General features: G+C 37.2%; 2 long non-coding RNA genes across 3 annotated transcripts in view; one reads left to right on the top strand and one right to left on the bottom strand.

Moving 5' to 3' along the window:
* LOC112532117 overlaps positions 1–13113 on the top strand; it is a 214778-nt gene that overhangs the window by 135273 nt on the left and 66392 nt on the right. The gene's annotated exons all lie outside the window — the stretch shown is intronic.
* The window catches only part of LOC101751140, a 119405-nt gene continuing 119144 nt past the window's right edge, over positions 12853–13113 (bottom strand). For both annotated transcript variants that reach the window (XR_006938731.1, XR_005858659.2), the window contains exon 5: positions 12853–12952. This is a non-coding gene — a long non-coding RNA (uncharacterized LOC101751140). The remainder of the gene's footprint in view (positions 12953–13113) is intronic.

Here is a 13113-nt window from a genome sequence, read left to right as displayed (position 1 = left end):
TTTTAAGACGCCATCTGGTTTTCATATCTCTTGCTTAGGGCATGATCAGCTACATTCACTTTTTTCCATAGTATTACTGGGCTAATATCCATTTATCCCTATTGCACTTTAAAGTTCATTTCCACCCTATAATACGTGACTAGATTTTCCTGTACATACTGTATTTAGCAACAATATTTTTTTTATCCAACTTTTTTTTCACTTTTATAGTGAGTGTAGCTCTTGTAAAAGGTAGCGGATTGACAACTCTCACAGAAGAAACCTGGCTTATCTGTACAAAAGAAAGAGCAGAGAGTATGGTAAAATAATCTTCCTTTACTGTTCCCAGTATCATGTTATCCTTGAACAGAAAGGAAATTCTTTAGTACTGAAGGCAAACGTCCCTGTAACAGTTCAGCTAGAATTAATGTGTTATGGCAGTGATGGTTATCTCTACTAAGACCTTACTGATAACCATTTATTCAATAGTTTTCACAGACAGGGGAACACTGTTTGGAGTTCATGGTAACTTCTTGCCATAATATCTACATCTGTGGCTCCATGTCTCTTATCACTAAAAGGTTTCTTTAACTGATCTTAAAAATCTGTATTGCCCAGGGAATTTTCTAACATTTTCAACTTCACATTAAGTCCAGAGCACAGTTCACACTATTTTAAATGTCTCAACTTTGAAGTCAAGACTGGGCTTCTGTGCTCAGAAGCCAAAATTCCACATATAGTCAAAAGAGAGAGACTCTGGAGAAGGACATGAAACGCTTGAAATACATATCTACAGCAACTAGCCACAATATGGAGATGGAAGACTGAGTTTAGGGACAAATTCCATGCATTACTTGTCTTGTGTGTCAAAATGATTAACACTTTTTCCCATGGATCATCACAAGCCTATTGTTTTGTAAGTTTTTTCTTTCCTTTTCTGTATGAAACCTGGCTAGTCTGGGTACACTTCACCACATGCTGTTGCAGAGCTCTGGGTAGTAAGATCACAGAATCACACATAATCATAGAATCACAGAATGGTCCATGTTGGAAAGGAGTTCAAGGATCATGAAGCTCCAGCCCCCCTTCCCCCCTCCCACCACAGGCAGGGCCACCAACCTCCACACTGAATACTAGATCAGGCTGCCCAGGGTCCCATCCAACCTGCTTTGAACACCCCCGGGGGGGGGGGCATCCACAACCTCTCTCAGCAGCCTGTTCCAGCACTTCATAACCCTCATTGTAAAGAACTTCCCCCTGACATCCAACCTAAATCTTCCCTCCTTCAACTTAAAACCATTTCCCCTTGTTTTGCCATTATCTACCCTTGTAAAGAGTTGAGATCACTTCAGATTTTCCAGTGCTATATATATAATAATCATAAGACATAATATTGATACAATTCAGAAATAAAATAGGCAGTATTCTACTGAACAACTGTTAAAATTATGTTATTTGCTGAATATTAGAACTAATAGAGCTTGTTTATCTCCCACCCAACTGTACAAATCTCCTTGTCACTTTCAGCCCCATCAGGCAAGATAACGCTGTGTGTTACATATGTGTGTTACATGTGTGCCATATGTGTACAGGTTGGTGATCCATCTATCTGCATTCAACCAAATAACCTGACTTCTGCCTGCCTTTTCCATCAATAAAACAGTGGTTTGGGTCTCTGCTTACTGCTCAATCACATATTTGTCTGGAATTTGTTGGAAATTATCTTAGAAAGGTATTCTATTCTTTCCAACTAGGCTTAAACAGTCAGGAAGATCCCTATTTCATACTGTGGTATAGATATATGAATATTTCTAACCTATTAATTGTAATTATCAAGCTAAATATGCAGTTATAAATACCAGTATGCCACAGAGAACATACACGTTAGGAGATCATCCTTATAAGTAGGTGGAACAGTTTAAATCCCTGAGGTGTGAACACCCACGCAGAAGTCAGGCCTGGCATGTGTGTATCTTTGCCAGACTCAGGTATGTAGCTGAGTGGGACATGTGGCATGAGGCATCACACACAGCACTGCAGGCAGAACATCTTTTCGTACAGCTGAGTAATTTAGTGTTAGGCACCCTATTCAAGTGGGTTTGATATAGCAGTGTAGGAAGTGAATGCTGGATTCAACTTCAGACATATTTTCACTGCAGAAGCCTTTGTTGAGACTCTGTCCTGCCTCTGAACTTACAACATGTAAGTTTTGTGCAGTGTACCATGGATTTTATCCACAAATCACCAGAATAGGTTATTTTTCTTCTAGATATTAGGAAGTTCAGCTTGCAACTCAGACTGATATTTGCTTTCATTCTGAGAATAGAGGAGAGAAGTTTTGGGGGAAGTAGACACAGATAATGTAAAAATTCAGATAAACCTGTTTACATATTGAACACCATTCTAACAGGCAAAGGCAAATGATTTTTATTTTTGTTTATTTATTTATTTATTTATTGTCATTTATTGTTTCTTTAAGAGGCAGCATATTATGTCATGCACTGGCTGAGCTCGTAAAATGATCCATCAGACTTCAAACATGTCTGAAATCCATTGCTTCTTGATACACAACTTGTTCCTTTTCAGCTGGGTCACTTGTACCAAACAATTATAGGATAGTCATTTTTCAAAGAACAGCTATCAAGCACCAAAACTAAATAATCTTCTGTGCTATAAAATATCTATTTACTGTAGTAAAGACAGTCGGCAGTGGCCTAGCAAAGAAAAGTATGAGAGGGCCAGATTCGGTATTATTCCCTGGAGTGTAGAATGAGCCCAATTACAAGTCTATTCCTTCCACCTCTATGTCCACATTTCAAAAGTAACACACTTTCCATCAGCAAGTGTAAAAGAAAAATTGAACCTCCTCACGTTAGGATGTGAATTTCACCAATAAAGAAAGAAGGCTTTTATGCACAAGGAATGAAGGAAGAACCTGCACCTAAACAATAGGTTTGTATTGGTAATTTCAGATAAAAACCTACTATCCAAAATAGAGAATGGCTGGCTGGCTGAGCATCTTTCCTGTACAGCTGTGAGCCAGGAGGCAGCAGAAGCTCTCACACATGCTCCTGTTCTCAGTCTTGAACTTCCTATTGAAGGAAAGTGGGCAGTTACAGAGATATGAGGTCTTGCAGAATAAGTAGACAGTGGAAAGAGAGGCTACATAAAAAGTAGAAAAAGGTCAAAATGATCTCAATCTGCGGGATGAGAGAGAAACTTCCTTTGGAGCAAAAAAGCTGAATCCAAAGAACCCACACTCGAATGCTCCTGTCGCCAGGCAAATTGAGTAATTTTCTTTTCTCTTTTTAAATTATAAGCTGTGAATGATGCTCTGTCAAATTTAGATCTAAGCCTACAACAATGCAGTAATGAAAATAATAATAATCATAAAAAAATTCTGATCTGTAAGTATCTAGTCTTCCTATGAGAGAACCCATTGGCAGTTACAAAGCCACTCTTGCAGAGTGAAAGCATGTGGTAGGGATAAGACCTCAACAGAAATAATCTCCATGCATATCAGACTTCCCATATTTTGGAAATCAAAGGGATTTAGGAGAATCATAAACCCCAGAGCTATTCCCCTAAATGACCTCAACAGCTTCAGGAGAGTTCATTAAAACAATGTCTCTCCAGTCGTTCAACAGAGACTAGATCTCTGTAGGACAGTACTTTTGCTTATCTGGGAAGAGCTTCGTGCTGAGTTCCTGCTGGTTTATTCAAGTTCGGTGCTGGGCTCCTGTTACTCTTCTGCTGAAAGTTAAACTGGTTTCAGCTAGTCAGTGCTGCCTGACAGATTTAAATAAGGGAACGCTGAGCATACAGACCACACTCTGATACAGAATATGATTATTGTGGGAAGTCTTCCAAATTCAAAACAGCCAGGAATTTTAACGTTGGAGCCAAAGCAGTTCTAATAAGGGAGGTAAATTGCCTTCTGAATTTGATTTGCAATGTAACATTAATAGAAAAAGAAGTAACTTGTACATTGTTCTCTTGTCTTCTAGTGAGAAGTATGATGAAATTCCAGTAAGATTCAAAACCTAGATTATCTAAGTCCAAAACCCATGTTTAGCCAGAAAACCAAATGATACAGATACATTGTGCGTGGCAATGAAAAAAAAGTACTTTAAGTCTGGACATATGTGTAAAATTTTAGTCTTGAAATTAAACTATCTGGGTTCAGCTTCAATTATGATCATATGTATCAAACATTAAATCAGGGAGAGCTCATTCCACAAAACTGTGCATATTTTTCCCAGGTCTGCTACTTGGTCCAAGACAATTCATTGTTTCTCCCCACAAGTACATCCCACATCATTTTTTGTAGCTATGAAATATCACTTTCATGATTTCAGTTTATATTATTTGACTGTAAGGTCTCAGGGCTTGATGTGAGAAATAGAGTTGATGGGAGTTCCTCCATGCTAATGTATATACGTAGTTACAGATTCTCTGATATCCCACCCATGTGGGATATAGTATAACTATATGTGGGTATGCACAGCTCATCCTACAGATAGTGGTTATTTGAAATTCCTATTAATACTTTTGTCTCTGGTTTTTAATCTCATACAGTCCCACAGAAAATCTGATAGAGGTACTCTGACAAATCTGGTAGGTGCATTTATGTACCCATAAAAGCCAAGTGTTCGCAACTCAAATTCTTCTATAGAAACATTGTCTGACATGAAAAACCTTGGAAAGATCAACACATAGACCTTCATTCTTTTTCCATTTGCTTTTGTCACTTAATGATAATGGGGAATAATAATAAGAATTATTCCCACATTCAAAATACTCTCAGTCCTATGGGTCAGTGTTAAATATAAAATTATAACTATTTCTATTGCTGATCACAAGTTTGTGTTATTTCTGTGACATAATGATTGAGTGCAATAGTACTAATACATGGAAATTTGGAAAACAATGGAATTTTCTTCAAATATATCTTTACATATATATATATACACACACACACACACACACATAAATGAGTGCAAGATCAATAGAAGGCAAGGAATTCTAAACTTGGAAAATGCATTCATGAAGTCCTATGCAGTAGTTTTCACATAAAAAAGTAGAAAGCCCCGTCCTTGGAAGTGTTCAAGGTTAAGTTGGATGGGGCTTTGAGCAACCTGATCTGGTGGAAGGTATCCCTGCCAACTCAAACCATTCTATGATTCCATGATTCTGTGAAAATCACTGTAAACAAGTGAATTAATGTAACTGTGATGCAAGCAAAAAACCAACCAATCAAACAAAAAAACCTCATTGGATTCTTCTCATACTTACATCTTAATATATCAATCAAGGTTGCAGGATATATTTATAGAAGCTACATATGCTTATTTAGCATATATTTATCATGATAGTTAATCAAAAATCAGATATGATAAAGCCTGTAGTTATGGCAATAAAGAGATCTATTCAGGAACCTTTGTACCTAAACATACACTGAATCTACTCTTCACTCCCATTTAAGATAAAGCAATAAGAAGCAAAGCAGCATGAAATAGACAAGCAATACTGTGGAGTGACAGGAACTTATAACTTGGAATCATTGTTCACTAATTTGTTGATAGCATTATGTTCCCATCAGAGCAACAGGAGTGGTCTTCTTTGTAGGAAAAACTGCTGGGGTAAATCTGAACAGAATCTGTTTCTGTAGCACAATAATATTTTCTGTCAAATTCTCAATGTCTCCATTTGCCTATATTGATTTTTTTTTTCCATATCTAAAAGAGAATTCTTTTAATTTTTAGGAAAATAAAAAAATGTATAAATTTTTGGGACTGAGATTTCTTATTCCACTAAAAACAACTGCAGAACTTGTTGAATACTAATGCTTTATGTAATCTCATTCTAACTTATTATTTACAACAAAAAGTCTTCCCAATGAGAAAAGATTCTGGGCTGTCTTACTGAGTATGCAGAAGGAAAGAAAAATAACAACTGGTGAGAGCTGCTGCATGTTATAGATATGCTAATTTCAAAGCTGAATACATTATTATTTCTCATTTAATCAATTTTGCAGATATATTCACTTATTTTGCTGGAGTTTAAGCACTGTGTCTCCAAACTTGGTTTCACCCCTGCGCAGAGATGAATGTAAAGTGATTTTTCCTTCATGTTGACAGTTCATATGACCATGTTTCTCTATACATTTCTATTTAATTTTATATTTTTAAGGTCGTGGTTCCTGACCTATAGTTTGAGTTCTGAGCTCAAATGAACCTCAAAGAATGAGACTGACCTTTCTTACATCTGCCTTGCTTCACCTGGTGCTACACTCAGAAAATGAAGCAAGAGGAGAGACTGTGTAGACATCCGCATGCTGCATCTCACCCTTTATGGTTTTCCACTGACAGATGAAGTATTCAAGCACTCTCTATTTTTAACTGGCTCTTGCACAGGAATGAATTGCCATGGTAAGTGGTAACAGCAGAGGGAGGAAAGGGAATGATGACTCATTTTTAAAAAGTTTAGGGTGAAAAGTCAGCAAAGAAAAAAAGTATTCTTACTTTGTAGTTCCACATTCAAGTAGAATTGTAAAACTCAATTAATATTCAGGCTAACATCCACATTAAAACAGAGATAATCAAAATAGGCTAAGATATACAAGTCTAAGTTTACGTCTACACAAACACTTAACCCTTAAATAAGCACATTGAAATAATATTGTGTACACCCCGAATGTTCTTGAACCTAGGTTCAAGTTTAAAGCTGGTACGAGGCTGGATTTGAAATATAAATGAAATGGAGAAATTGGTAGACAGCTTTGATTATTTGCCAGTTTTTCTGTCAGCCAAAATCAGCAACACAGAAGGAGGCGTTTGGTACCAGTAATAATACAGCCCTTGAGGACTGGCAGTGTGTTTGTGTGTGAGTGTGTGCACATGTACACCTTGTTTCAAGCAGCTTCAATGTTTGCTACAGCAATTTGTTTTCCAGAGGGAAATTCTCATCTGTTGTATACATTTTTCAATTGTTGATTTCTGCTTCTGTGGGTTGTATGCAAATGCTGGCCAACATAGCCATTCAAAATATTTAAAAAGCTATTAAAAGATTTTACTTAGAATCATAGAATCACTGAATGGTTTCTATTGCAGAGACCTTGTAGACCACCCAGTCCCAACCCCCTGCCATGGATGGGGCTGCCACACCCCAGCTCAGCTGCCCAGGGCCCCAGCCAGCCCGACTTTGAGAACCTTCAGGGATGGGGCACCCACAGCTTCTCTGGGCAGCCTGTGCCAGTGTCTTACCATTTCCTGAGTGAAGAATTTCTTCCTTACACCTAATCTAAACATAAAAACTAGTACCTCTTGTATTGTTACATTCCCTGGTAAAAGGTCTTCCCCAACCTTTCTTGTGGGCCTTCTTTTTGTAATGGAAAGCTGCCATATGTTCCTCTAAATTTCAGAAATATTTGTGGTATATAGTGATTCTATGATTCTTTTTTGCAGAATCACACTCTTTTCATTAAACATGCCTTTTGCCTGTGCAGTTAACTTAAGTCACAGACTAAGGGTGAAACTGAAGGAGTCATCTTATGTACTTCCAGCTTCTGGGGCATCAATTTTTAAATGCCTAAATGCTGAAGGAACCTAGGAAGAGAAAAAGGTATGTAAGCTTTTTAAGAAGGCACTGCAATGCACATTTGTCAAGGGAAGCTTTTTAGAAGCAGTTTGTAGCCTGCTTTCAGTCATGATTGTGATGCTGCAGAGTATGAAGGTTCGCACAGTTCTTGAAATTCCTTTGTATTTGGCTACAAATTTGTCTAGATCACCTGACACCTTTCTTACTTTTACCTGCTTTGCTTCTCCAGGCACTTGAAGTATTATACACAGAACTTTCCACACTTTTTTAAGAATTACACTATAAATGTCATCTGCAGTAGGGGAAAACAGATTTCTAGTCCTTCTTTTTTTTATATTAAGAAAAATAAAAAGCCTTAAAAGCAACTGAAATAAGCTATCAAATATATGATATTGACAAAATTGATGTCAGTATTTCTTGAGGTGTAATGCTGTCTTTAGCTACCACACAGTCCAACAATTTCAAAGTGGAAAGTTGATTGAGAGGGTTATTTTGATTTGATTCTCTTCTCCAGATTCAAATCAATTAGACCATTTGGGGTTCAAGGTCAGTTTGAATATATATACCCAAGGGCAGCCTTTGAGTTGCAAATGTCAGTCCTTCGTTATGGATTAACCATAATCATCCTGCTCAGCTACTACATTTCAAGTTTATGGAAATGTTTAGTAACAAGATGATATAAATGAAAGATATCTGTAGTGTAAATGTAATATATCTTTCAAAGTACACATGGAATGTCAAGCATTACATTTAATTAGCTTTTGCAGATGACATGGAAAGCTTTCTAGAGCTCTGGTAGCTCTGAAACTAATGAACTTCATAAATGTATGAATAGAAATTGCAATTATGAAAGACCAATTACTGGCTCTACATTCAGAAATATTGATAAGAGTAAAGGTTACTGACATCAGTGATGAAACTGTGCATTTACACTGAGAGAATTGAGATCAGGAATCAATTATGTGTTAATTAATTAATAATGGCTATTGATTGGTGCATATATTTTCAAAGGATATCTTTTTTAATTAATCATATTTACAAAATAAAATAGAATTTTGCAGCAATTTGAGTAGCTTAATTTTATCACAGTAGTGCTACAGAGTGCATGATTATTGTCAAGTTTAATGAAGAGTGTGTGCATGTCAAATCTTGTAAGAATGTACATACATGAGCACATTTTAGGGTTAGACACTTTTTTTTCACAAGACTCATTCAAGGAGTAAGCAGGAGAAATGAGATATAGATAGTGAGAGGCTTAGACATGCACAGATTAAATCTCCCAAGAAAATTCATGGTGTAAAAAGCATCTGTGCTACTATTTCATTTCACCCACATGAATAGCTGTGAAAGTATTAAAGGAGTATTCCTGTGATATAATCCTTCTGATCTCCTACATGGAAACCATTATCAGTGTCAGGACAAAGGCTGTTATTAGGTCCGGTTGTTGGTGCTCCTATAAGACATCATAATTCACCTCTTATAGCAGAAACTTTCCTTTCTATCTTGTTTCTAGCTTTAATATTTACATGGATTGAAAAACAGTATCAAATATTTCAGAGCAATTAACCTAACCCAGTGAAAACTCTTTGAATTAAATGGGAGTATAAGAGAAACAGGGCTGTTTTGGGCATCTTCCCACATCTTGCCAAAGTATACAGATCTTACCTACCAAAAGACAGGGATATTTGCTGTCCTGTTTAGGCTAATGCATATATCCTTTTTCTCAATTTTCTTAGTTTTAAGTATTAAAAGTGTGTAAACAGAAGATTGGAGTCTGATCCTAGCTCCTGGGCTTCCCTTTGAGTCAAACAGCACAGCTGCAGAAGCTCTAAAATTCCTTCAGAAAAAGGATAAAACATACCATTCACTGAGTCTTTGGAGCAAAAACTGTTTTCAGATGAAATAATGATGTCTTTTTCCTGTAGGGCCAAGCTCACAATCAGAGAAGATACACAGCATTGTTTTCCTTGAGAATAAAATATGAAGTTTATATTTGGATTGGAAGCAGTTTTAAACCACCTGATGATTTCATACTGTTTAGTGCTTGCTAATGATTGATAAAGAAGTAGAAATAGGTACAATTCTCTTTTGATTGTGGAGGTAGAAAGCACCTGCTTTGTCATTTCTTCTCAAAGAACTGTTAGGGAAAATCTGCTCATTTTTTCTCACTTCTGGAAACAACAGGAAGGCAAATACATGCTATAGTATGTAGGGGTAGTTAGTATTCATGTTTTTGATGTTTTTGTTGTCCATTAAGAAAGAAATTGAACATTGAGAAATATTCCACTGGTGTATTGCTCTACTGCATCCTGGATGTAAACAACATAGAATTATGTAGAGATCTAAAATGAGTCGTGCATTTTGCAATCTGCAGTACCATACCTTTTAGCAGCATATGTACTTACATCAGAAAATACATAAACTAGGAATTCTGGCATTAGTTTTCATTTAGGTGCATAGATATGGTCTTTAATTCACGGGTGTCCAACCTTTTGGCTTGCCTGGGCTGCAATGAGTGAAAAGGAATTGTTTTGAACTGCAGTAGGTTGCTTCAAAGGTAATATTTCCTATTTATTTCCATGGAAGCCGCAATAGAAACTATCAATGTATCAATATATATGTATCAAAGTATCAATGAATGTCAGTGGGTGCTTTTTCTTCCATATGGAGGAACTCAATGACACACCATTGCTTCATCTGCTCTTCCATGTCAGATGCCTTTCTGTCAGACTGCCCCTCTGGTGCCATCAGTCACGTGGCAACAATATCTGTGGGAATACTGGTGAAAAGGTTCACCCTGTACTGCCATACCGCTGACATTCACCCCTGATGTTGTGGGCCAACACCATAAAACTGGAAACTTTCCTTCTGGAGCAACCTTTGTAAAATTCATAATATATATGGTTCAGTGTCAGTGGCTGCAATTCCTAGTGAGTTCCCAAGGTGTTCATCAGAGACTTTCTATGAAATTTTACTCTTCCTGTGCTTCATTCTTAAAAACACTTGTTCACAAATGTATGTACTGACAAAAGTGATGTGATGAATAAGGCACGACTGTGAAGCGAGGGTTGTTTCTCTCTTGTAAAAGTCTAGTAGGAAGACATGATCAAACTTTTTGAGTTGAATATCTGATTGCAACTCTATACATACCATTTGGAGAATGTGTTTATGTTGAATGAAAATGGAGTTGCAAGCATACCAAAAAGTGGATACTTTTTTCTGCAATCTTGAAACCTATTCTTAAGTCCTTTTTCAAAACAAAAAGCACAGCTGCATCTTTTTTACTGTTCACTGTTTACTGTGCTTAGCAAGTGTATCAAAAAGCATAAAAATATTTGCCATAATTTGTGTTAGTATCTGTGTCCTCTGCATGTCCTGGTTACAACCCAGTGTTAATAGGACACTGATGTTTAGTTGTTGCTGAGTGATGTATGCACCCTTGGGTCCAGGCTGGGCCCTGGGCGGGGCACAGCTGCCAACACTATGTTGCAGAACAGGGGGCCCACATTGTGATCTGGGCTGGCCCACGTGCAGACTGCAAGCCACACATTGGATATGCCTGGGTTACCTCAAAACCTGTAGTAGCAAAGAACTTGAGAAAACCTGGCTTTGCAAGGGAAAAATATGATCTTGCAAGTTAAAAACAGAAGAACAGGCATGCACAGAAGAAAAATTATGCTCTTATTTATGTTAATTCAAGGTTGTTTATATTAAAATGAAAGCTCCAGAAAGGAGAAAGTTTTCGCAGTATTGAATATGTGCGGATTCTGGTTATATGATGGAAACAACACTTGTAGAAAACATTAATACTCACGTGTATTTTCCATGCAAAAACATTCTTTACTCCTTCATCCCAACTATTGTATACATCACTTGCTCTTCTTTGCATACTGTAAATGAGGTTGAAATGCACAGGTTGCAGGCAGAAAATGCAGTCCTTGTATGTTCTCTAGGTAAACATGAACTTTTAGCACTTACCCTGAGAAGACTTCTTAAATAAATGCAATTGAAGGCAGATTTTGCTAATGATCATTTAAAGCTGGAACTATTACATTTTACACCCCATTATTTAGAACAAGCAATTAGTTCTGAGTGACTGCACCTGCTGATTACAGAATCTTATGTGAACAAACATCCACCTTGTCTTTCTAGACACACTTTGGGGCATGTGAAACTTCCTTGTGTCTGAATATGTTGTAATGTCAGAACTGACACCTCACCTACTGAGAGTAGTCCCTTCATTCCATATGCACAAGAGGGAAACCCAAGAGCATGCAAGCTGGAATTTCCAGGACTGGTGAAGGCAGCGGTTCAAAAGAAGATTCTCCTGTTCTGAATGTTACATGCTCCTTTTCTTCCTATGGGCTGCCTGAACCATGCACCAGAGGGAAATTGGCTGCTCCTTTGTTTCTAGCACAAAGATAGAATTGGTTGTTAACTCAAAAGCAGTCCCGGTACAGTGTTAGCAATAACCTGTACTAACATAGACTACTGCTTGGACACAGATGACTAGTCCTTGTGTGAATTTCACAAATTGTGAAAATGTGTGTGTCCCCTGCCATCTTTTCAACCACAGAAAGCCATAATTCACTTTTTTTCCTGTCACTCTTTCTTGCCCTTTATCTTTTAAATCTGGAGATGGACAGTCTTAAATCTGGACTTAACACTCTCCAAAGATGTATCATACTGGAAATATCAAGAAAGGATAACAGCAGAGCAGCAGTCAGACAGTCAGTAGCTGCAGCTTTCAGCTCAGGATTGAGGGCCAGCCTGTGAACTGTTGCATTGTCCTCAGCTCGCTTGTCCCATTCACTTAGTCTCAGCTTTGTCCCCCTTAAGTTGCAGTTCACAGACTGTAATTAAAGGCTGTGTAGAAAAAGCACCTTTGCAGTCTTCAAAGATACTCAAGTTGTATCAAAATTAGGACTGACTAATAATCACAGAAAGCTTTATATGTATTTTCTAGTGGATAAACTTTTCAAATATGTTATCATGGGCAGTTTAGTCTATTTCTGTGAATGTGTTGTGAACCAATAAATCCAAATGCAATGTGCACTCATGGTTTCCTTGCACTTCCATTAGTGAAAAGGTTTCATGTGTATACATACCATAGGGAAATTTGACCTAGGCTGTTGTTTTGCTTACCTCAGGAGGGGCTTCTTTCTCATGTTTGCACATGCAAAACACCTATTAATTTAGTGATAAAAAGGCTGAGTCTAGAAAAAGTAGAATTGTGTTTCAGCTCAGACAGCTAAGGATTGTTTCAGAACCTACCTCTGATATGCATTCAGATGCCTATGCTGGGCCTATTCATTCATCTTCAGCAACAACAATAAAACCAGTGAAGAATTTACTATTGTTTCCTTGAAGGTTACTGGGAAGACAAGAAAGATATCAATATAAAAATTACGAATAGAGGAATAGCTAGAGAAAATATGCTATGTGGAACCCTTGGTACAATTAACAATCAATACACTGTAATGTAATTATTTTTCAAAGTTTGCTGATCTCGAAGAAGAAAGAGGGTGATTATTT

Source organism: Gallus gallus, chromosome 3 (assembly GCF_016699485.2).
Source record: "Gallus gallus isolate bGalGal1 chromosome 3, bGalGal1.mat.broiler.GRCg7b, whole genome shotgun sequence".
Classification (NCBI taxonomy): Eukaryota; Metazoa; Chordata; class Aves; order Galliformes; family Phasianidae; genus Gallus; species Gallus gallus.
The sequence above is the reverse complement of the archived record's forward strand: the minus strand, read 5'-3'. Positions and strand labels throughout refer to the sequence as shown.